This window comes from Leopardus geoffroyi, chromosome A1, assembly GCF_018350155.1.
Source record: "Leopardus geoffroyi isolate Oge1 chromosome A1, O.geoffroyi_Oge1_pat1.0, whole genome shotgun sequence".
In the NCBI taxonomy this organism is placed as follows: domain Eukaryota; kingdom Metazoa; phylum Chordata; class Mammalia; order Carnivora; family Felidae; genus Leopardus; species Leopardus geoffroyi.
The window spans coordinates 205859171-205884805 of record NC_059326.1 but is presented as its reverse complement, the minus strand read 5'-3'; the positions used below and the strand labels follow the sequence as shown (position 1 = coordinate 205884805).

General features: G+C 38.1%; 2 long non-coding RNA genes across 5 annotated transcripts; one reads left to right on the top strand and one right to left on the bottom strand.

Moving 5' to 3' along the window:
* Nucleotides 1–86: 86 nt before the first annotated feature.
* LOC123577234 lies at nucleotides 87–23538 on the bottom strand. Of its 4 annotated transcripts, XR_006701783.1 has the most exons (7): nucleotides 22721–23538; nucleotides 22250–22449; nucleotides 17353–17674; nucleotides 14295–14390; nucleotides 11030–11121; nucleotides 4979–5097; nucleotides 87–444 (listed from the first exon to the last, which is right to left on the bottom strand). It is a non-coding gene; the product is annotated as an uncharacterized LOC123577234 (long non-coding RNA). The 4 variants fall into 4 exon arrangements; XR_006701781.1 differs by lacking the exons at nucleotides 22250–22449; nucleotides 22721–23538 and having other exon boundaries at nucleotides 17353–18523; XR_006701784.1 differs by lacking the exons at nucleotides 14295–14390; nucleotides 22250–22449; nucleotides 22721–23538 and having other exon boundaries at nucleotides 17353–18523.
* On the top strand, nucleotides 18521–20695 carry LOC123577240. Its single transcript, XR_006701786.1, has 2 exons — nucleotides 18521–18719; nucleotides 20381–20695. It is a non-coding gene; the product is annotated as an uncharacterized LOC123577240 (long non-coding RNA).
* Nucleotides 23539–25635: the final 2097 nt, after the last annotated feature.

The following is a 25635-nucleotide window of genomic DNA, read 5'->3' as shown; positions in this document are numbered from 1 at the left end:
GTTGGGGTATTTTAAAAACTGACCAAAAAAAAAAAAAAACTGACCATAGTGCAAATTTATCAGGAAAACAAAAGTATACCAGGTACTTCAACCAAGAGATTTTAATGTAGGGAAATAGTTAAACAGATGCTGGAGAACTGAAACGCCTAAAAATGAACACTATGCTAATTATTGCAAGAAGCTGCTGTCATCTCTAGGATTGGAGAAAGAAAGAAAATAATTTGAGGTTTTCAGAAGCCAGATGCTTGGAACAGTGGCTCTGATGAGTGAAGACTCAAACTTCGGAAGAGGTCCATTGCCCAGCTTGTGTGCATAGTCTGAGGGTAATGAGACTGATTCTGGAAGTGTGGCCATGCTGAGAATTTGAGGAAAAGCTGGGATCTACACCATCTGCACCTGCCAGGGAGGGTCTTTTCTGGGAAAGTGCCAATCAAGAGCATCGAGCTAAAAAAAAAAGAGAGAGAATTAATTCACTTCCTCGTCCTGCCTTGCAGTATCCTTTAATGCCCCCTATTGGCAAAACCTAAAAGAAAACAAGCTACTAAAGTAGATATATGGTTTGCAGAGAATATAGTTTAATCTCAAACCAGAGATGTAGAAACCTGGGATGGTCATCAAGGAAAAACATCCTAGCAACTGGCATGTGTGATAGACAGAATAATGACTCCCCCAAAGTTATCCGCATCCTAATCCTTGAAACATGTGTATATATTACCTTGCATGGCAAAAGTAAATTTGCAGATGTACATATGTCAGGGATCTTGAGATGGGTAGATTATCCTGTTATTGGGGTGAGCTCAGTGGAATTTTAAGTGTCCTTGGAAGAGGGAGGCATGAGGGCCGAAGGGTCAGAGTCCAGGAAGGAGATGGGAAGACAGAAGCAGAGGAGAGGGAGATCTAAAGATGCTATACTGTAATAGATCTAATGTTTATTCTAAGTGTACCATTCTGAGTAACGAATAATGTCTTATTCTTTTAAAAATATATTTATTCTAGTAACAATTTCTCTAATATGTTTGGAATCAATCAGAGCTTTGACTCAAGACAATTTAGAAAATAACACTGTACACTCCTCTCCAAGGGCAGGCAAGATGAAGCTTAGAGATAATTGTGTAAACACTGTCCATTACATGCTCAGTAAATATTGTCAACTAATGCCTCTTTTTATATTTCCATTACTTCCTCTAAGAGTTTTGAGTTTAATGGATTTTTTTCAGGACTTTTCTGCCTACTCAACTCAGTGATGTTGCCCCCACTGTTGGGAGAGCATGGACATGCCCACAATTGCCTGAGGTCTATAGCCCTGTAGGCTGATCTTCCAGCAAACTCAAGAATTGAACCATTTTTTAAACAGAAAGGAGAAAACAGTCATGTGATGACTTTGGAGGAAAAAAAAGTACCTTAAAGGGAATGGGAGAAATACAAGCAAAGTGAAAAAATTATATGGAATAAAAACTAATTGTCTTTTAAACAAAACTTCATTTTCTGTTGGCCCTATGTTACTTTCAGCCAAGACGGTACAAAGCAAAAAGGACATAGTTTGTTTGCTTATTGTTTTTATTCCACTATAGTTAACATACAGTGTTACATTAGCTTCAGGTTACAAAATTAGGGTTCAACAATTCTTTACATTGCTTAGTGCTCGTAGTGATAAGTGGAATTCTTAATCCCCATCACCTATTTAATCCATCTCCCCACTCACCACCCTTCTGGTAACCATCAGTTTGTTCTCTATAGCTAAGAGTCTGTTTTCTGATTTGCATCTTTGTTTCTTTGATCATTTGTTTTGTTTCTTAAATTCCACATGAGTGAAATCATATGGTATTTGTCTTTCTCTGATTGACTTCTTTCACTTAGCATTGTAAGCTCTAGCTCCATCCATGTTGTTGCAAATGGCAAGATTTTATTCTTTCTTATGGCTGAATAATATTCCGTTGTGTATATATACCACTTTTTCTTTAACCATTCATCTATCAATGGATACTTGGGTTGCTTCCATAGTGACTATTGTAAAAAATGCTGCAATAAACATAGGACTGCTTTCATCTTTTCAATTTTTTTTAATATTTATTTATTTTTGAGAGAGACAGAGACAAAGTGTGAACAGGGGAGGGGTACAGAGAGGGAGACACAGATTCCGAAACAGGCTCCAGGCTCCGAGCTATCAGCCCAGAGCCCGACGTGGGGCTAGAACTCACAAGCCATGAGATCACAACCTGAGGCAAAATTGGATGCTCAACCGACTGAGCCACCCAGGCGCCCCTGCTTTCATCTTTTCAAATTAGTTTTTTTGTATTCTTTGGGTATAAATACCTAGTAGCGGATTTATTGGATCATATGGTAATTACATTTTTAATTTTTTAAGGAACCTCCATACTGTTTTCCATAGTAGCTGCACTAGTTTGCATTCCCATCAACAGTGCATGAGGGTTCCTTTTTCTCTACATCCTTGCCAACACCTGTTGTTTCTTGTGTTGATTTTATTCTGACGGGTGTGAAGTGATGTCTCATTGTAGTTTTGATTTGCATTTTGCTGATGGTAAGTGATTATGAACATCTTTTCATGTCTATCAACCATCTGTATGTCTTCTTTGGAGAATGTCTGTTGATGTCTTCTGCCCATTTTTTAAATGGGATTATCTGTTTTTGGGGTGTTGAGTTGTAGAAGTTCTTTATATATTTTGGATACTAACCCCTTATCAGATAGGTCATCTGCAAATATCTTCTCCCATTCAATAGGTTGTCTTTTAGTTTTGATTGTTTCCTTTGCTATACAGAAGCTTTTTATTTTGATGTAGTCCCAATAGATCATTTTTTCGTTTGTTTCCCCTGCTTCAGGAGACATATGTAGAAAAATATTGCTATGGCTGATATCAGAGAAAATTACAACCTGTGCCCTTTTCTAGGATTTTTATGGTTTCAGGTCTCACATTTAGGTTTACACAGGACACTCTTTAGATTCGTCCATCCAAAGAAAACAAAAGGAAGGAATCTTCTACATTTCCTTTCTTCCCTCTTCATCCTTGTTCCACTACGACTAAAGTTTCGAGTAAAGACCTTGCTAAATATTGGGTCACCTGGGCAGCTCAGTCGGTTAAGTGTCCAACTTTGGCTCAGGTCACGATCTTGCAGTTTGTGGGTTCACACCCCGCGTCAGGCTCTGTGCTGACAGCTCAGAGCCTGGAGCCTGCTTCAGATCCTGTGTCTCCCTCTCTCTCTACTCCTCCCCTGCTCATGCTCTGTCTCTCTCTCAAAAATAAATAAACATTAAAAAATTTAAAAAAATATATTGGGTCAGTTTTCACAATCTGATATGGATCATTTGGAAATTGAGAAAGAGTGGGCTTTACTGTATTCACTTAGGTCTTTTTTTAGTATTTTAAATTAGTTTTGTAATTATCAATATAAATATTATATACACAAAGTAACAACAGGGGACTCTACCCTGTGGAGTTAATTAAATACCTATAAATTAGCACAGCTCCTCTTCCAAGGCTACATCACCCTATGACTTAAATGTGTGCTTTAATTGCAAATGGAATGCATTTGAATTCCTTTGAGTTTTATTTTTATTATAATTCTCCCAATCTTTTTTCTTCTGATACCCAGTGGAAAACCATAATCTTTCATTTCATCATTTTTATCGGATCACTCTATTTTGGCGCTAATGGAAATATTTAAGTAACCTATGGTTCCAAGAAAGAAAAAATAACACATAATATTAAATTTCATTTTCAGAAAATTTTACTACATTTTTAATGGACAAGGGACTGTGCTATTTTAGTACTTTATAACACTTTATTAGGTATTGTGTAGCATGCTTTTCTTCGAATTTTCAGTGTGTCCCTGCAGTTTCAGGAACAAGAGCAGACCCCACAGCAGCGATCCTTTAAACACGAATTTTTATTGACTAACACTCAATCAAGACAAATGTTCCCAGCATGTTAAAATATAACGATTCTTGCTCTACACACAGTTGGATGATGCTATAAGCAGCAAATTTTTACTTGTCTGATTACTCATCCATTCTTCCTCTATGGGGTTTCAGTCCAGGATAGCTTGCCCATTGATAAAATTAGGTATCACATACTTTAAGGTCAAGTTGTAGCTGTAATCATAGAATTGTGGAATTAACCATTTGGATAAGTACATCAGAGTCTATAAATATATTCTCTATCAAATTTCTACTAGAAAATCAGAGCAGTATTCATACAGGGATAAAAGTCTTACATTAGGCTAAGTCAAAAATTATTGATGAACATGGGTTTGTTGTCAAAGAAAAAGAACAACCTATTTCTTTATAACCAGGGAGCTGGAGACCACCTCAGCAGGTACCGCTTTCCTAGCAGAGAGTCTTGCTTAGGTCTGTCTGCATAAATTGGGTATTTCTTAGCTTTATACCTCCAGATCCCAAGAATAGTGTACCCTGGAATAGTGAAAAGAGCTGGTGGGTCTGACAGGCATGGTTTTAAACCTAGCTTCTTGATTTGGGTAGTGGTATGACAACTGTATGCGTTAGCCAAAATCTGCAGAACTGAACAGCTAACAAGGAGGAATTTTGCTGGTATAAATTATATTTTCTTCATATATATCTTAATAAAACCAGAGAGAAAAGTAATATACCCACAGCATAGGAAATTATGATAGTTCATGAGTTTTATCTACTATTAATCATTTCAGCTGCTGAATGACCTCACGGAGAACTTAATTTTTAAACTGTCTTCCTAGAGTTAAGTCCTATATTTTACACTTTATTTAAAAAAATAATGTCATTTAGGTGTTTCAGAGGGCAACTATGCTTTTGTTTTCTTTCTGTATTGATTCAATAAAAGTTTGTCTGACACTCTCTAAACCTAAAGTAAAATGTGGAGCTTTGCTTATGGTTTTTTACAAGGCTCCTACTTTTATCATGGGTGTCCATCATATTGGAGAAACATAACAAGATCTCTATGAGGTTCATGATCCTTGTATGACTTACCTCATAGAATGGTGTGATGAGCACCTCTTGTATACATGTCAAGAATTGCAAGGTTTGGGGCCAATACGAGATAGAAGAGGGAAAGGCCACTTGCTAGTTCAAACTTTCTAATTCGAAAGCTGAAAAGCAAAGGATTTCACTTGTGAAAGTCCAGCCTCACCAACCATAGATATGTATGTAGTAAGTCATGTGAATACCTCCTTCACTTACTGGTGACTTTGAATGCACCTCCAATGGATATGATACCTATTTTATGGAAATTTATGAAAATCAAGTGGAAGAATGTATAGAGAAGCATGTTGAAATTGTGAAGTCTCGTATAAATGTAAGATAATATCAGTGAGTATGAATGTATGCTGTATAAAGAGCTTCCAATTACAATGCTCTATAGCTCTTTGCAGTGCCTCATCCCAAAAAACCATTTGTTCACTTGCTTTTGAAAGCCACGTATGAGGTTTCAACTGGTCAATATGTGACCACAAATACTAATGTGCCTCCCTTTATAGCTTGAGATGGATAAGTCTGGGATGGCTATTATCAAACAGGGCTATTATTTTAGTCATTAAATAGACAAGAAGTTTACGATGTTCTTGGCCCAGCTTGGCATCTAACCCAACATCCAACACTGAGAAAGCTTAGGACAACAGAAAGCAATGATTTAGACAGAGCTCTTTGGCTGCTAATTCCATCCACAGCAAAGTTTGTTGATGTGATATGAAATCAAAAAACCAGACTTAGAATGTTTTAATTCTTGCATAAAATCTTCCATCAGAATGGATTAAAACTAGTTTTCCAATATCTTAAAATGGATTACCAAGTGGTCGTCTTATTGACGATGTCTACAAACTCATCCTCAGAAAGGTTTGCACAGAATGGGACTTCTTTTTTTGTGGAAAATGAACCAAAGGCAAAGGTCCTAAGTCAGTCCATGCCAGAGGCATCCTCCAGGATCTGCTGGTGAGATAAGGAAAGGCTAACTGCTAAAAGCTCCCTTCTAGTTGCTAGAGGCTCCTAGACTGCAGAGTCCAGCTGGGTGCCTGAAGCTGCTCAGTTCTCTTTTTGAGATATTCATGCCTATTTGGTATCAGCTGAGCTACCCACAGGAGCTGAAGGGCTGTTAGCTTTACAGTCTGCTGCTCAGGGGCTTAGGGGACATCTACCAAGCCTAAATCCTGCACAGACCTCGATGTACATGGCCTGTTCTTTTGCCCCAAGAAACTGTGACCTGGTGCTCTGCCCATTCATTGGCGTGAGAATTTGGGATTTGTGTTCATCCACCTGTTGGCTTATCTTTTTTTATTTTATTCTGGTTTTTTTTTAAGTTTTTATTTAAACTCCAGTTAACGTACAGTGTAATATTAATTTCAAGTGTACAATATAGTGATTCAACACTTCCATACCACACCCAGTGCTCATTGCAAGTGCCCTCCTTAATCCCCATCACCTATTTCACCCATCTCCCCACCCACCTCCCCTCTGGTAACCATCAGTTTGTTCTCTATAGTTAAGAATCTGTTTCTTGGTTTGCCTCTCTCTCTCTCTCTCTCTCTTCCCTTTGTTTCTTTTTATATTCCACATATGAGTGAAATCATATGGTATTTGTCTTTCTCTGACTGACTTATTTCACTTAGCATTATACTCTCTAGCTCCATCCATGTCATTGCAAATGGCAAGATTTCATTCTCATTTATGACTCATATTTCAATATTTATGACTAATATTCCAAGGATACCACATCTTCTTTATCCAATCATCAATCGATAGACCCTTGGGCTGTTTCCATAATTTGACTACTGTAAACAATACTGCTATAAACATTGGGGTGTATGCATGCCTTTGAATTAGTATTTTTGTATTCTAGTGTTTCAATTGCTGGATTGTAGAGTAGTTCTAATTTTTTGAGGAATCTCCATACTGCTTTCCAGAGTGGCTGCACCAGTTTGCATTCCCACCAACAGTGCAAAAGGGTTTATCTTTCTCCACATCCTCGCCAACATCTGTTGTTTCTTGTGTTGTTGAGTTTAGCCATTCTGACAAGTGTGAGGTAATATCTCATTATAGTTTTGGTTTGTATTTCCCTGATGATGAGTGATGTTGAGCATCTTTTCATGTGTCCGTTGGTCATCTGCATGTCCTCTTTGGGAAAATGTCTTTTCATGTCTTCTGCCCATTTTTAAGTTAGATTGTTTGGGTTTTGGATATTGAATTTTATAAGTTCTTTACATATTTTAGATACTAACCCTTTATCAGACATGTCATTTGCAAATACCTTCTCCCATTCAATAGGTTGCCTTTTTAGTTTCATTGATTGTTTCCTTTGCTGTGCAAAAGTTTTTATTTTTATGAAATCACAATAGTTTACTTTTGTTTTTGTTTCCCTTGCCTCTGAAGACTTATTTAGAAAGAAGTGACTATGGTTAATGTCAAAAAGGTTACAGTTTATGTTCACCTCTAGGATTTATTATTTCATGTCTCACACTTAGGTCTTTAATCCATTTGAATTTATCTTTGTGTATGGTATAAGAAATTAGTCCAGTTTCATTCTTTTGCATACAGCTGTCCAATTTTCCCAACACCATTTGTTGAAGACACTGTCTTTTTCCCATTAAATATTCTTTCTTGTGTATGTTCTTTTAACTAATGGTTTTTACTTTTACTAAAATCTAATTTTTAATTTTGCTTGCCTTTGAAGTATAATGCATATCTAGTAAAGTGCATAGAGTACACAAATCTTGACTATACAGCTGGATGTCTTCATATATGTACATTCCTGTGTAACCACCACTGAATCAAGGCAGAGATCAAAATCAACCCATTTTGTCCATCCTCCCACCCTTTCCCCTCTGGCAACCATCAGTTTGTTCTCTGTATTTATAGGTCTGATTCTGCTTTCTGTTTGCTTGATGAATAATAATACAGATTAGATTCTGATACGTTTACTTGGTATTTGGATATTTATGAAATGCCTGAAATTTAAAAAAAATGTATGGTTTGTTTATATCATATTACTTTACATGAACTCTTTGTATATTTAGGATACCAGGCCTTTGTCAGACATATAAATGACAAATATTTTCTTCCAGTATATGGCTTGTCTTTTCATTATCATAATGATTGATATCTTTTGATGAATTAATAGTCATAAGTTTGTTGAAACCCAGTTTATCAGAGGTTTTTTTTATGGTTAATGCTTTATGTTTATGTTTAAGAAAGTCATGCCTACCTAAGGTCATAAAGATATCTTCTGTATTCTTCCCAAAGCTCCGTTTTTTTCTATCTTGCAAATAGAGATCTATATTCCCTCTCAAATTAATTTTACTGTATGCTGTAATATAGGAGGCAAGGTTCATTTTTTTCACAAGAATAATGTTATAGCACCATTTAATGAAAAGCCAACGTTCTCCCACTGAACTGCAGTGGCACCTTTTTAATAAATCAAGAAATTCTGTATGTGTGAGTCTATTTCTAGACTCATAATTCTGTCCAGTTGGTCTGTTTGTCTCTCCTTGCATAATACCACACTGTCTTAATTACTGGAGCTTTACACTAAGTCTGGAAGTCTGGTGTTGTAAGCCCTCCAGCTTTGTTCTTGTTCAATATTATCTAAGGTTTATTGGTACTTTCATTTCTGTATAAATTTTAGAATCAGCTTGTCAATTTCTACACAAATCCTGCTAGGTTTTGATTGGGCTCAGATCAAATTTATAGATCAATTTGGAGAAAATGACATCTTACAAATATTGAATCTCTCAATCCACAAACTTTATTCATCTCCCCCATTTAAGTATTCTTTCTTTTAGCAACAAGGTTTTTGGGGTTTTTTTGTTTGTTTTGTTTTGAGACAGAACGAGGGGGTGCAAGTGAGCAAGGGGCAGAGAGAGAGAGAGAGAGAGAGAGAATCCCAGGAGGGGCAGAGGGAGAGGGAGAGAGAAACAAGTGGGGCTCACCCAAAGCAGGGCTCATGGTTTTTGTGGGGGTTTTTTGTTTTTTGGTTGTTGTTGTTGTTGTTGTTGTTGTTTTCCCTGAAGAAGGGCTTGAGCTCACGAACCTGAGATCATGACCTGAGCTGAAGTCAGATGCTTATCAACTGAGACACCCAGGAGCACCAACACTTGTAGTTTAATTATAGACATCTTATAAATCTTAAGTTTAACCCAGAGGTACATAGTTTTTAGCTATTTTAAATGGTACTGCTTTTCTAATTTTATGGTTTTATTTTTGGCTGAAATATAGAAATAAGTACTTTTTCCATATGGGTTTTCCATCCAGCAAATTTGGTAATACCTTAATTCTAATAGTTTATAACTTCTTTTGAATTTCTTATATAATTATGTCATTTGTAATAGAGGTAACTTTATTCTTCTCATTGTATAATATTTTTGTAATTCCTTTTTCTTCTGACTGGAACCTTCAAAAGTATGTTGAATAAACATGGTGACAGTGGACATTTCCAACTTTAAGGGAAAAAAGTTCAGTATTACACCGTTAGAAATGATGTCAGCTGTAGAGTTTTTAGATTCCTTTTTGTCACATTAAGAGAGTTCTCATCTTAATATTCTCACAGTTGTTTTGTTTTAGTCATGAGTGGGGTCATGCCTTTTTTGTATCTATTGAGATGATAATATGATTTTCTCTATTTTAAAGTTATTTTTAAAATGATATTAATTGGTTTTTATACATTAAACTATTACTGTATTCCTGAAATAAACTTTACCTGGCCGTGAACTATTATGTTATTTCTATCTTATTGCATTCTATTTGCTAATATTGTGTTTAGAAATTTTGCATCTATGTTCATGGTAAATAAAAAGATGTAATTTTTTCCCTATAATATCCTTATCATGTTTCAGTTTCAAGGTTATACTGACCTCACAAAATGAATTGTAAGCATTCTCTATTTTCTGAAAGAATCTGTGTAAATACAGTATTATTTCCTGAACTTTTGGAGGAATGAACCAGTGAGGCTGTTTAGGCCTGGAGTTTTCCTCATGGGAAGGATTTTGATTACAGTTCCAATTTCTTTGGCAGATATAGACCTTATTCAGATATTCCATTTTGTGTCAGTTTTGGTAAGTTGTGACTTTAGATAACTTTCCTATTTCATGTAAGTTTCCAGAGTTCTTTACATAAAATTATTCATAATGTTCTTATTAATTTATTGAGTGTAGGGAAAATCTTTAGAGCTAGATATAGATGTGGACTTCCTCACCTTGGGAATAGACATCAAAGTCCCCAAAGACCAGAGCAGCCACACAGAGCAGGGGTTACACCTTAGGAAGGAAGAATGCAGAAAGAGAGGAAGAGGACAGAAGAGAAGGGGAAAAATAGAGAGAGAACTAACAAAAAGCAAAGCTCAAAACCATAGCAACAAGTTTACAGAGAGCCAATTTCTTAGGCTAAGTTTAACTCAAACAGAAGTTGACTTGGTAGACACAATTTTCCAGGGCCTAATATTCATTTTCTTAAGCCTTAGTCTGTTGGACATGGGTCTGAATAAAGACCTTCAACCTCTCATCCCATGAAAATACTGAATGGTACAATTGACGGTCCTGGAGAGACCACACCCAGAACTGTATTCCAATCCCCAGTCACCTGACACTAACAGATAAGACACTGAGGTTAATGACTTGCCCCAAATCATATAGTTAACCAAAGTTGCTGTTTAAGAGGTTGATGCAAAAATATCTAAGTTTTTTTCCAAGAATTGGATTGCCTGATAGTAATAATATACTTCGTTGAGACCCTTGATTGTTTTAAATTATATGACATGAAAAACATCCCCTTGTTAACTACTTTCTACAATTAGGGAATGGGAAATAATATGCTCGGGACCTTGGCATCACAGGACTTTTCCCATATACGTGTTTGATAAATTTGCTTTCCTCATGTTCATTACAGCAGAAGTCTGAAACACCACATCTGGTCTCAGATTTGAAGCAGCCTGCAGTCCTTAAAATAGCTACTATATGTTAAGCACTTACTATGTACCAGTAGCAGTGCTAAGTGCTTTATATGGAATCATTCATTCATTCAAAACTGTTAAATGCTTACCATATGCCAGGCACTGTTCTGGGCACTGGGGATTCAGTAATGAAAAAACAGATCAACATCCCTGTCCTCATGGTCTTAACTTCTAGTAGTACCTATAGTCAAATATGCAATCTGTAAGTTTATTGCTTAGTGTATTAGAAGATAAGTGCCAATGAAAGATCATCAAAGCCTAAGGGGCATAGATAATGCTGGAGAGGGAGTATTCTATTTGGCCAGGGTCGTTAGGGTGGGCCTCACTGAAAGGTGATGTGAAATAAAGTTTTTGGTTTGGTTTGTTTTTTTTATATGAGAGAGAGAGAGCGAGCAAGAGAGAGACAGAGAGTGAGAAAGAGATTTAGAGCACACATGGGGGAAAGGGGTAGAGGGAGAGCGAATCTTAAACAGGCTCCACGCTCAGTGTGGCAAGTGGAGCCTGATGCAGGGCTTGATCCCACGACCCTGGAATCATGACCTGAGCCAAAAACCAAGGGTCAGACGCTCAACTGAGGAAGCCACCCAGGCACCTGAAATAAAATTTTAAAGCAGGTAAAGAATGAGCTAGGTTCATAATGGGGGTAAAGGATGTTCCATAGAGAAGGATAAGCCTCCAGAAAAGCTTCTAGGCAGGAATATCCCTAGATGCTGAAGGTCACACGTGCTAATGGGAAGAGAGCAGAAAATAGTAAAAGTGGATAGCCGAGAGGTTAGAGGGGCCAGATCACATCTGACCTTGCAGACCACTATGCAGACTTTGGCTTTCCCTCTAAGCAAAATGGCAAGCCATTCTAGTACTGAGCAAAGATGCAACATGGTCTGACTTAAAAGTATGCCTGTAACTATTCGTGCTGTGTTAAAATAGTGTTAAGACAGCAAGGGTAGAAATAGAAAGGCAATTTGGGATCATCTCATTTAATCCTCACCACCACCCTGTGCAGTAGATACTATTACAAAGCCCACTTTAAGATAAAGAAACTGAGGCTCAGGAAGGTTACTTAACTTGCTCGATGTCACACAGCCAACAAATAGTATAGAAGGCCATAATTAGAAGTTGCATGTATGACCCCTCCATGCACTGAATAAGTTTTAATTTTCCTAAAATTCTTCTGGATACCCTTTTCCATGTTGGTGGTTGGAAGTCATTAAAGCAGAGGCTGAAGCTGGTTTTAGATACTTAGTTTCTGTTAAGCACATTGGAAAAGAAAAAAAAAAACAACAACCTCTTTTACAATAGCCCACTGAAAAGTCTCACATATTGCTAAGTCTAGACTTCAAAAGGCTAGACCATACCAAATCTACGTCCACTCCATTGTCTACTGAATTTGTTCACAAAATATTTTCTAAAAGTAAGGACATGAGGTGTGAAAGAATAGCTCTTGCCTCAAAACCTCATTCATAAAGTTTGGTACAGGCCACACCTGAGCTATGTCCAAACAAGCAGTGCAACTGATACGTGCCTCAGAAGTTTCTGAAATTACCACTCATATCAGGGCATCAGAAGGATGGTACCCAATTAACAGACAATGCAATCTCATGCATGAACTGTGGGACTTGAAATTAGGCATTTTGACTGTGAAATGGAAGTCTTACCCATTTTTTAATACTGGTTTCTGTATCACATTGGCCAGGCATCTTGGACCAAAACACAGAAGACACTCAGAATCTGTGGGCTCAATTGAAGAGCTGTTACTTTGTAATTCTGCCAAGTGCTCCGAGCACGGGGTTCTCAAAGCATTTTTTAACAAATTTCAAGTATAAGTCCTAACTTTATTTTTTTAATTGTCACAAGATATACATAACTTAAACCTTAATATTTGAACCATTTTAAATGCATGTTCTGTGGCATTAAATGCATTCACATTGTACAACAATCGTGATCAATCCATCTGTAGAACTTTTTTCGTCTTCCTAAACTGTTTGTTCCTTCATTAACTCACCATTCTCTCTTTTCCCAGCCCCTGTCCACCACTTTACTTCATCTTTTTTAATTTGGCTAATATGGGTAACTCACATAAGTGGAATCCTATAGCGTTTGTCCTTTTGTGACTAGCTTATGTTCACTTTAGCATAAGGTCCTTACGTTTCATTCATGGTGTACCATGTGTCAGAACTTCCTACCTTTTTAAGGTAGAATAATATTACACTGTATATATGCACCACATTTTGTGAATCCATTCATCCATCAATGGGCATTTGGGTTGCTTCTTACCTCTTGTCTATTGTGAATAGTGTCACTATAACCTTGGGTATGCAAACATGTCCTCAGGACACTGCTTTCAATTCTTTTGGATATATACCCAGAATTGAGAATGCTGGATCATATGTTAATTCTATTTATAATTTTTGGAGGAACTGACATACTGTTTTCCATAGTTTCCATACCATTTTCCACCCTTTTCCACCGTTTTCCATCCCTACCAATCATTTACAAGAGTTCCAATTTCTCCACATCCTTGCCAACATTTTCAAATAGTTTCCCTCTATCCCTAGTTTAATGATTGTTTCTATCATGAAAGGTTGTTGAAGTTTTCAAAAGCTTTTTCTGCATCAACTGAAATAATCATGTGTTTTATACTTCATTCTACTAATGTGGTGTATTGCCTAGGTTGAACCGCAAACTTTGTTTTTTATTAGCTCGAGTTTGAGCAAGTTCCTAAACCTAAATTTGAATTTCCTTCGCTGTAAAATGGAGCTGATACTAATACCCACCTTTATTGTTAAAACTATTAAAAAATAAATCATGCAAATATAGCGCTTAGTACAAGGACTGAAACATTCGTGTTCAGAAATGATAGCCCTCCTAATTGCCATCATCGTCTCATATTTTTCACTAAAGTTAACAGTAGACAATAAACTTATTCAAAGCAGACACACAGAGAAGAGCATAAGTATACTTTTTAAAAATGCATTTAAGATTTATTCCATTCTTACCACTCCCTGGGCAAAAGTCAAACTGGAAAAACGAATGATTTATACCCAAACCCCCAACCACAGAGTCTGGCCAGCTCAGCCAATAACTAAAAGAACAGATACTATTTTGGTGTCCCTGTCCTTTAGCTCCAAACCTCATACTCTGACTTCTCCCAGAGGGAGCCTGAGTCATCTGCTGCCCAGTCATGAAGGCAGGATGGAAAGAAAGATACTAATAAGAAAGGAAAGCAAAGGAGGAAGGTTCAAATAAGGTTTAGCAGTGAGGAAGGAAGGAAGGAGCCATGGAGAACAGGAGAGTAAATCCGATGTATCAGGCTATTGTCATCAGCCACCTGAGACAGAAAGCCTCAACACTTACCTTTCACACCAAGTCCCTACCAGCCCCAACACATCCAGTAGCCAGCCTTCCCTTACTCTCTGATGTTTTCCTTAGCTGAACTCTTCCCTCTTCTGACTGGGATAATGAAAAACAATGCAGAAAATAGGAGGCAGGTTATTTTGGCAGAGAGGTTAAGCTATTGGCTAAAATTTAAGAGTTTCTTAGGATTATTTGTATATTATAATTCTTCCTGCTTCTTATTACCACAGTGACAGAAACTATGCTCTTACAAGACTAGTCAGGTTTTCATAAAACTTCTTTTTCAAACTAGGCCTGATAGCCCCCAGACCAGCTAGTTGTGTCCATTTGATTATCGTACACCATGCGTCTAACATCTCTCCACCACCTCCTTCAAGTCTTTTCCTTTTTTTTTTTTTTTTGTTTATTTATTTTGAGAGAGAGAAAGCATGAGTGGGGGGAGGGGCAGAAAGAGAATTCCAAACAGGCCCTGCACTGACAGTGCAGAGCCCGATACGGGGCTGGAGCTCACGAACCGTGAGATCATGACCTGAGCCAAAGTTGGATGACTGACTGAGCCACCCAGGCCCTCCTTCAAATCTTTCAATTTTCATTTAATGATTATTTACTGGCAACGGAGTGATGACCATCTCAAGTCTGTGCCATCATAAACTTCATGTTCCAGTAGAGGCGACAATAAATAATAACCCTACAAATATAAATTATAATGAGAAGGTTAAAATGTGTTCCACAAAGATAGAGGAGGAGGCATTTGAGTAGAGATACCCAAGCAAAGCGAGAAGCATGCAATCTTAGGGTGTGGATTTCTTGAAGAGGGCACAGCGATGATCTCACACTCTTTTTCCAAAATAATTCTGAAGAAGGGCACTTTTACTGCAATTTCAAAAAATTTGGTTATTTTCTTAACCACCGTACAAACCAAGGAAGATAGCACTTTTTCTTTCTTATCATCTTACAGAATGCCAAAGGTCAGATTCTGACAAGAGTCTCATGGCAGGAGAGCCTCCTTAAGCATCTAGCCTGCAATCTCTCAAACCACACTCTCTTTACTCCCTGTAATGATGTAATAAAGCTTCCTAATTAAAACATGCTTCATTCGTTGACAGCCAAGCTCTCTGCTCAGATTACCAGCCAAAGCTCAGGTTCAATGAAGTTCCTGGATCATCTGCAACCTGGTGGTTTCCTTTAGCCTAGTAGTTTTTTGCTGGGTCTTTTTTTAAGTTTATTTATTTTGAGAGAGAAAGAGAGAGAAAATACAAGTGGGGGAGGAGCAGAGAGAGAGAGAGAGAGAGAGAGAGAGAGAGAATTCCAAGTAGGCTCTGCACTGTCAGTGTAGAACTCAAACTCATGAACCCCGAGATCATGCCCTGAGCCAAAGTCAGATGCTTAACTGACTAAGCAACCCAGGTGGCCCTAGCTGAGTATTTTTAAGTTCACAGTTATCTAACAACCAGCTACACCTAGTTAAGGGGAAAATTGAACCCCCAATTAGACATTTGCCATGATATGAAATCAGAGAGGTGAAGGTGTTGCTGGGAAATCAGAGTCCATGATGCCAGGCCTTAAAGAGGAGATAATCAGGGAAGCCTGGGTGGTTCAGTTGGTTGAGCATCAGACTTCAGCTCAGGTCACAATCTGTTTGTGAGCTTGAACCCCGTGTCGGGCTCTGCACTGACAGTTTGGAGCCTGGAACCTGCTTTGAATTCTGTGTCTTCCTCTCTCTCTTTCTCTCTCAAAAATAAATAAATGTTTTTTAAAAAAGGAAGATAATCAAAATAGGGAGGCACAGTTTCCAGGAGGGTCTAATTGTCATGATAGACTGTGGTCAATTCATGCATATGGTGAAAGCTTTTTAAGGGAACTTGCAAATAAACATTAATATGAAAACAGTAATAAGGTTAACTCCAAGAATAACCCTTTTCCTCCTATACATGATATACTCTGAAATTTGTGAGACTGTCTCTCCATCTCCTCTAGAAAATTAGGGGGAATTTCCTAGTCCCCAAAATTCTTCAAGTATCTCAGTAATAGGCTCTAGAAAAATGGGTAGACTTGCCTAATTAATGAATTTCTGAAAAAGCACTTTGAAAATCTCCCCATCAAAGGAGAGATATAAGTGAAAGGATCATGAGATTACATATTTATATCAAATAAGATGAAAAGGACAATGATGGGAAATGATACAGTAGTTAATCAGGAAGACTGTACATGATTCCTTTATCCCAATAATAGTCATTGTCAACAAGCACATTCAGATCATAGCCTGAAAGGAGATTCTGAGCGGCTCTACAGTAGCGAACTGAGTCTCTCTCTCAATGTTCTTTCACAAGAGATTCAAATAAATCTCACCTATAGATAGCAATTGCATTGGAAGACATAGCAATAACAGGTGCCACTTAGGATGAAGCTAAGTATTTTTCATGTGTATTTAATTTACAACCCACTTTAACTTACAACAACACTTTAAGCATGTACTAGTTGTCACTAACATAATATTATTATTATTATCATGTAACTCCACAGCTACTGAGTCTTGGAACCAGAATTCAAACCCAGCTCTAATTCCATAGTCTTATTCCCCAAACTTTGCATTATATTGCCCTAAGAATCCTCATTTTATTTTTCAGATTTTTTAAAATTTTTCTCTCTCCTTAATAATTTTCTATTTATATTTACAGACCAGAAATAAGGTATAGTGCATCTTCTGGGTGACAGATGGACAACATATCTTTTTGGTGTTATTTGAAGCATTCTAGAGAATGCTTTGTTCATTTTGCATTGCTCTTCTAGCATGTTTAGCTTCAGAATTCAATAATGCGTATAATATTGTGTTACAAAGACAATACATTTCCTTTGAGGCATAGTGTTATTGAGACACTTTCAGTGCTGTGAAAAAAAAAAAATTAAAAGCTATTAAAACCAACACCGAGGAAAAATTAAAAACACGTAAATTTCTGACAAGATATCTTCAGAGCTATCAGGAATTCTCTGTGGTATATATCCTTCTGTGTCCAACCAATCCATCATGATTTTCTTCATCTAATACACAGGCACTTACCTAACCCTTTACACTATGTGGTCTGGGCACATGGGCAGTATTATCTGGAAGTCCAAATGGAAGACTTCCTTTACAGCACTGTAGTCTGTTATCTCCAAATTTTATACAATTCCAAATTATTCTTCCACTATCCTTAGAAGGTAGACTTTCCACTTCTTTCTTTGAGTTCGGTTCATATCTTCAAGAAATTTCTCTGCAGGTTCATCCAGAAGCATTAGGATCAATTAACCCTAGGCAGAAGTCGAATCGAGTGGAACCCAGCAGAGATCAGAGCAGTATGGACTAGGGAGCCAGAAATGGTGTGTCCTCCTTGGAGTTTACTCTACCATGTTGGGGAGATAGACGATAAATACAACAAACATGTAAAATATGTAGTATATCAGAAGGTGTGATACATACTGTATTAGTTTGCCAAAGCTTCCATAATAATGTACTACAGCTAGCTGGCTTAAAACAACAAAAGTTCATTCTCTCATAATCTGGAGGCTAGCAGTCTGAAATCAAGGTGTTAGTGAGACCATGCTCCCTCTAGAACTCTGAGTAGATTCCCTTCCTGCCTCTTCCTAGTTTCTGGTGGTGAACATCAATACTTGGCTTTCCTTAGCTTGCAACTGCATTGCTCCAATCCCTGCCTCTGTTGTCACTTCTCATTCTCCCTGTGTGTCTCTGTCTTTCTATGATGTTTTCCTCTTTTCATAAAGGCATAAGTCATACTGGCTTACAGCCTACCCTCATGACCTCATCTTAACTTGATTAAATGGACAAAGACACTAGTTCCAAATAAGGTCATATTCACAGGCACAGGGGGTTAGGATTTTCAATAGATGTGTTTGGAGACACAATTCAACCCAAACCAGATGCTATCAGAAAAATGAAGGAGGAAAATTCATTATGACATGTGTGTAGGTGGGGAATAGGGGTCAGATGCATTTAAATAGAGTAGCCAAAATAAGTCTCAATGAAAGGAAGTATTTGCATAAAGATCTGAAGACGAGGGAGCCAGCCTGTGGATGGTCGCACAAGAGCATATGCAAAGACTCTGTGGAATATACCAGACGTGTTCAAAGAAAAGCAAGGAGGTCAGAATGGCTGGAGCAGATGAACAAGGGGCAAAGTGGTAGGAGATGAGTTCTGAGAAGTTATAAAGGTGCCAGATCATATGCAGACTTTGGGTTTTATTCCAAGTAATGTCGGATACCCTTGGAAGATTTTGATCAGAAGATAACATGATCTGGCTTCTATCTTAACAGAACCTTTCCGGCCACTGTTAAAAATATATAGTGGAAGAGAATGGAAGCAGGGATTCAGCTTATAAGGCTTTTGAAATAATCCTGGTGAGAGATGATGATGGATTGGCAGTGGAGATGGTAAGAAGTCGTTAGTTTCTGGATATTTTTTGAAGGTAGAGCTAACAAAATTTGCTGACAGATTGGTCATGGGGTGTGAAAGAGAGAGAGGAGTCAAGGATGACACAAGATTTTTTGCTACAGTAACTAAAAGAAGACAGTTGTCAATAATGTAGATATGTAGAATATGAAAATAGCTGGTGCTGGAGGGAAAATCAAGAGCTCAACAAACATGCTAAGTTCCAGTGTTTTTTTAGGTACATCTGAAATGTATGGAGATGTCCAATAGATAGTTGACTATATGAGTCTGTACATGTGAGAATAAACCTTGCCTGCTCCACATCTCACTTGGGCAGGTGCTGCTGTTGTAGCATGAGCAGAAGACTGAACAAAAGACTAAGTAGTTTGTTTGGAAAAATATCCAGAGGAAAAATGGAGGAATTTGTGTTTTCTCAAGATGCAACTTCAGAGTGCATACATCTTTTCGATACATAGGCATTTATTATAAAGTTTGGCAGTTTTTAGAACTATACATTGCAAGCATTTCCAAAAGGTGGGAGACCTAACATAAAAGATCTTGCTTTGTTATTAGTATAGGACCCCACAGATGAGAGAGATGATCCAGACAGGAGAGAGAAGCAGATTAACGCTATTCATGGAGGAGGAAGGAAGCATGGCTCTTTAATAGGTAGTGGCAGGAGGATCCTCTTTATCCCTTCCAAAGAAGAGTACTATCATGGGCTCTGGGAGGGAAGGATCCACAAAGCACCAACAATAGGCCCTATGTGGGACATGTCCCAGTTTAGAAGAGTGTAGGGTAGTCTCTCCAGCTCTGCCTGGGGAGCATCTCTCTCAATAAGAGGAGATGCACTTCCCAACACATGCTCTCCAACAAGAGCAACCATTCTCCAAGGCATCAATAGCACTGGCAATCACATGCGTCATTCTGCCAAGAAATGGAGCTAGAAGTATATGTGTGTGGGTATGTGAGGTGGAGCTGAAATTCAGGCACTTACCCCAGATTTCCCTCCATCCTTTCACTGTTTCTCCTCTAGGTTCATGATCTAAGATATTTGATAGAAAGGCATCATGACCTTGAGCTCCAAAGTTGGGGTCTGGAAGTATTTTCAACCATGGGCTCTGTCCCCTTTCTCTCCATTCAATTACCAGTCCCACAGAAAAGTCATTTGGTGTGGATACACCCATCTTCTAGAAGACATCTGGGCTGTTAAGAGATGCTACAAAGGTTTAAGTGACTTTAAGAAATATAAATGTTATACAGATCTAGTTAGCTTCTCTATGCCACAGATTATAGAAGGTTTTTAATTTTCCTTTAAAGCAGCCATATAAAAAGTTCACTAATCATTTTACAGAGGAGGAATAGGAAGGCAAATTGGTTAGTGACTTGTTCAAAGTCTTACATTTCGTTACTCTTGGAAATAAGGGTAGAATACAAGTCTCTCTTGACTTCTCAACCACTTTCTCATACCCTACTCCATACTTCACTGTAACCATATGGCTGCAAATACCTACACTATGTGCCACACTTAGAGCATCAACATATAGCTCTGGAAAGAGCTTCAGATGTCCTCTTGCTCCAGGTAAATTACAATCAAGTCTTCTTGATATCTTAAAAACATTTCTAAATATTTAATATTTACAAATATTTCTAAATATCTTAGATCACCAACCTAGAAGAGAAACAGTGAAAGGATGGAGGGAAATCTGGGGTAAGTGCCTGAATTTCAGCTCCCCCTCACATACCCACACACATATACTTCTAGCCCCATTTCCTGGCAGAATGAGGCATGTGATCACCAGTGCTATGGACGCCCTAGAGAATGGTTACTCTGAAAGGTAGCCTGATATAATTAAATGGCCGCATATCTTGAAGTCAGGGAGCTGCCTACGAATCAAGACTGTTACTCCCTCTGTGACTTAGAGCTTTTAGGAGCTTCTGCCTCCTCATCTATAAAATGAAGATAATAACACTCATACCAAAGACTTGTTTTAATGATTAATTGTGATGTTATATTTATTTTTTTTAATTTTTTTTAACATTTATTTATTTTTGAGACAGAGAGAGACAGAGCATGAACGGGGGAGGGTCAGAGAGAGGAAGACACAGAATCTGAAACAGGCTCCAGGCTCCGAGCTATCAGCACAGAGCCTGACGCGGGGCTCGAACTCACGGACCGCGAGATCGTGACCTGAGCCGAAGTCGGCCGCTTAACCGACTGAGCCACACAGGCGCCCCTGTGATGTTGTATTTAAAGAATATAACAAGCACAAAAAAGGGATGACTGAATAATATTATTATTTTCAAAGGAAAGCTGCTAAATAAAGTGCATTTGAGTAGAAAGAGGTAAGAAGCAGTTATGAACTGCACAGTAAAATGCAAAAGAAAAAAAAAACCCTGCATACAAATAGATAATATGATTGTGAATGGGTATCCAGAGGCCACTGGGACTAAATCAGTTGATAGGGATATTACCCAGCTTGAAACTTTTTTCTCATTTTGATGTGTATCTTTAGCACATAGTACCAAGAATTTTGGAAATTTATCATTAGCAAGAATAAGTTAGAAGATGAAGAGGAAGAGAAAGGAAGAGAATAGAAGTTGGTGCAATGTACACAGTATACAGAGATACATGTGTGCCTCAGAAATACTTGCCCATAAAGATACCTTTTGAAGTCAAAAGGAAATATAGACACATGGTCTTGGTTGGCAGTGCCCATAAAATCACCCACTACTGCTCTCATCCTTGAGGAAAAATGTCTGTTGCATGGAGGATCTTAGCAGAATATAGGAGGATCCTAGAGAATACTCAGGCCAGACAGCCCTCCTCATTACACTTATGGGAAAGGTGAGGCAAAGAATGACTTCCCACCTCCATGATGCCAGAGCTAGGGGTAGCCAAAGAGCAAATCTGATCCTTTACCTCCAGTGCTCTGCATACATCATTTGACAGAAATAAACTTTGAAAAGCTCATCATCATTATTTCTGAATAAGCAGAGACACGTATGGCAAAGGGGGCCATGGTTTTCTTCCAGCTTCTTGCGGAAGCTTCCTCTGCTTCCAGTTAATGTTCCCTCCAGCCAAAGGGAAATCTAGGATTTGCCCTGACAGGCTGTGATCTCCCTCAAGTATGTGATACTGTTTTCCTCCACTGCGGCACAGTTGGCCTTGTTAATGAGGCCCTAGGGGCAGAGTTCATGTTTGCCAATGCCTCTCTCACCCTGGTTGCTGATTACAACCCGGCATCCAAGCTTCAGAGAGTTTATTACCATATGTTCCATTTCCCTTTTTAGCACTGTTTGGGCTCTGTGTTCAGAGACAAGGTACTTCCTACAGTTGGGCTGCAGCAGTTTTTAGAAGATGACTAGAGCTCTAACAAGAACACCGAGCTTTGTCAAAGACACCGTCTGGAAGAGAACATTCTCGCTTTCATGAAGAGCTCTGTTTCAGCACAAGATTACATATACACGTTAAAAGGCTCTATCAGCTAGCCTGGGCAGGCAGAGTTTCTCTTGCTGTACTAAACTTAACCTCTCGCAGTGCCAGCCTCACTAATATTAAGAAACCCAGCCAGGGTTTGGATGGAAGGAAATCTCAGACAGGTGTAATGTTTCCTTGTAGTTGGAGAAGCAAAACAGATTCTGCAAATTAACTTCTTGTTTGTTTCTCCTGGAGATGATTTGCCAGTAGGGCTGACATAAGCAAAGAATTTCTCCTGCAAATCCCATGCTCTGATTGTGAAGGAAAAGCTTATAGAATTAAAATCCTGTAACTGTTGTCCCTTAAAGCACGAATGCTTTTATTTATAGTCTGGTTTAGGAAATGTTTTACAAGTGTGATTTGTGTTTATATTTAAATACCCTGGCCACCCCCACATATAATGTGATCAAACTTACTGAAAAAGATTCATGTAGCAATATTTATACCACAGGCAGAAAAAGGCTACAGAAGCTCATAAATATTAACTTGCCAGTGTAGAAATACAATTAAACCATGTCTTACCTATCTTTCTTCTTCCAAAAGTCTTAATAGATGTCTTTCCAGTTTATGGCCATGATTCCCAAAGGAAAATTTCTAAGTTGCCCTGGTTTCCTTAGTAACAGAATCAGGTATAAATTTTGCTCCTATAGTTCCAAACATCTGTATCCAAGCAACATATTAAAGTGCACTGCCAACAGATGTATGTATAGTTTGTGAGTAAGCTTGACTTTACAGAAGAGGTTAAGAGGCAGGAAAAAGAAAGGCATAAAAAGCAAAAGAAGCAAATAAAATCACAAGGAAAAGTAGTACTGTTTCTCAGTGTTTAAAAAAATTTCTCAGTTAAGTGTGCCCCAAAAAAGGGGTTGGTCAAGCTATTTTTCAATAAATTACTAATTTCTGGGAGAGTTCACAGTTTGGGGTTAAATGATATACTTTACTAGATTCTTCTGTAGCTGGCCATTCTAGCCTGAAAGGTGACTCAAGAAAGCTTCCTGGTTATCCTCAAAAGTCCTTATTCCTTGGCAGGATGGAGACATTTCATAGAGGCCCAAGGTCTTGGTCATGAGTAAGAGAGACTAGAGAGTAGCAAACTCTTCGGCCAGAGTAGAATGCTAACTGTTCTAAAGGGCCTTTGGTATTCCAGAACTCAGACTTGTATTCTTAGCATAATCCTTCTTACTTCAACGGATAACTGAAGGCACAGACCGGCAATTCTGCCTGGAAATCCATATTCACTTGAAACTAAACTCTTCAAGACACATAAATTCTAGACTCTAAAACTAAGGACACAAATCAGTTCTGTGCCCTTGGGAAATACTTGTTATTTTCTTGAAGCCTTAGCTGCCTCATCTTCAAAACAGGAATAATCGGGGAGAGGGGGATGGGGGAGTTACTGTTCGATGGTACAAAGTTTTCGTTCAGGATGTTGAAAAAGTCCTGGAGATGGATGTTGGTGGTAGTTGCACAATAATGTCAATGTACTTAATGTCGCTTAAAATGTTTTAAATGGTAAATTTCATGTGGTATATATCTTACCAAAATGAAAATAAAATAGGAATAATAATAGTACCCCCCCGGGATTGTTTTGAGAATTACATGAGATAATGAATAGCCTTGTATAGTGCCTGCCACAAAGTAAGTGCTCAATAAATGGTCATATTATTGTTGTGATTCATGTTAACATGAATAAAAATGGACTCTTGAACCCCTATAGGAGTCACAACCAGCATCCGTGCTTATCAGTCCCTGTCTCATTGCCTGTCTCCTCTCCATTGCACTGACCCACTTTCACGTCTTGGCCCACAGTCCCTCTTTTCACTATTTTTCTATTTCAAGTCTGCCTTCTCCAATATCCTTACATTAGGCACAGTCACCACAGAGTCAAAAAAAAAAAACAAAAAAACATTTGGGAAGGTCAAGCTCTTTTATTAGAGTTGCATATAAAAACAACCTTAAAGAAAACTATTTTAAATTCAGCTGCCAGTTGAAAAAATATCTCCAGAGTAACTCTAAAGTTTTGGCAGCTGTGAGACTAGCCATGGGTAAAACTGCAATATAAATGTGATTTCTGTTTCCTCCTGTTTTGGCTTCGATGGGAGTGATACCAACCACCAGTATTTCACAGTTTAGAGTGATTTTCACAGGTGTCCGTTCATTCACTTCATCTCCCTACAGATGACAACCCCATGAACAGTCACTCCCGACCCTGAAGTTTGATGGTGTCCTGTTGCCTTTATACACTCTTGCTACCCTAATAGGATCCACATTCCAAGTCTCTCCTCTTCTTCCAGACACCCAAAACGATAAATTGCTAGAGCTAAAAGCACTTTGGAAATCTTTCAGTTGATGCTCTTCATTTCATCAATAAAAACTGGAACCTAGCATGGTTAGACAATGAGACCTACCTTTCCTATCTCTGCTTTGGATCCCACCATATCCAATCTTATCAGAGACTTTGTGCTATTAGGTACTCCCTCCCTCTTCCGTAACTATAATTTTGCTTCACAGCTTTCCTTTCCAATTTCTATTTATATATGTTCAATGCTCCCACCTTTAAAAAAAACTTTCTTCCCACTCCTGGTTTCTGTTTCTCCATTCACAGTCCAATTTCCCAAAGGAGTTAACACTCTTTTCATATCATCTCCCCTCACTCAACTTCACAAGCCAAAGTGGGTTAATGTCTCCCCTTATCACTCTTCCAAAATTGTTCTTTCAGACCAACAACTTAAGTCTGCTAAGTCTTTATATTCACTTTTCAATCGCATCTTGCTTGATTTTTCAATAATATATGATAATATATGATACTGTTCAAATACTTCCCTCTTAAAATAATCTTCCATTGACTTCCTTGTTGCTACTCTCTCTTGGTTTTTCTCCAACTCAGTTTCAACATTTTTGGCTAGCCACCCCTCTCTGTCCATACATTAAAGGTTAGAGTGCCTCAGGGCTTTATCCTGGACCATTTTTGCTTTAGCTTTTATTCTGTAAACTCTTCCTGGGATATTTTTTTCTGCTTCAATTTTTAATTGGCTAATAATTCTGAAATCACTTGCTCCCGAGCTTTATATATAAATGCCAACCCGAGGCCTCCACTTTGATGATCTGTAAGCAATCTCAAATTCAACCTAGTCATATCATTTTCCTCCCAAAACATGCTCCTTCTCTTGTTTTTTATGTTAATTAATGGTCTTATTATGCACCCAATTGGTTAAGTAAAAAATCTGTAAAGCATACATCTCCCTCTTCTTGAATCCCATGTTATACATTCATCCTTTTATGCACTGAGACAATTAAGTGCCTACTAGGCAGTAGGCACCAGGCACTATTCCAAACAATCACTTCTAATTTATTCTGTTTAATCCATTCTGTTACCTAAATAGTGATCTAACTTGCTAAGTTATCTCTTCCACCACTCCTATCATGTGTGCTCCAGGCCT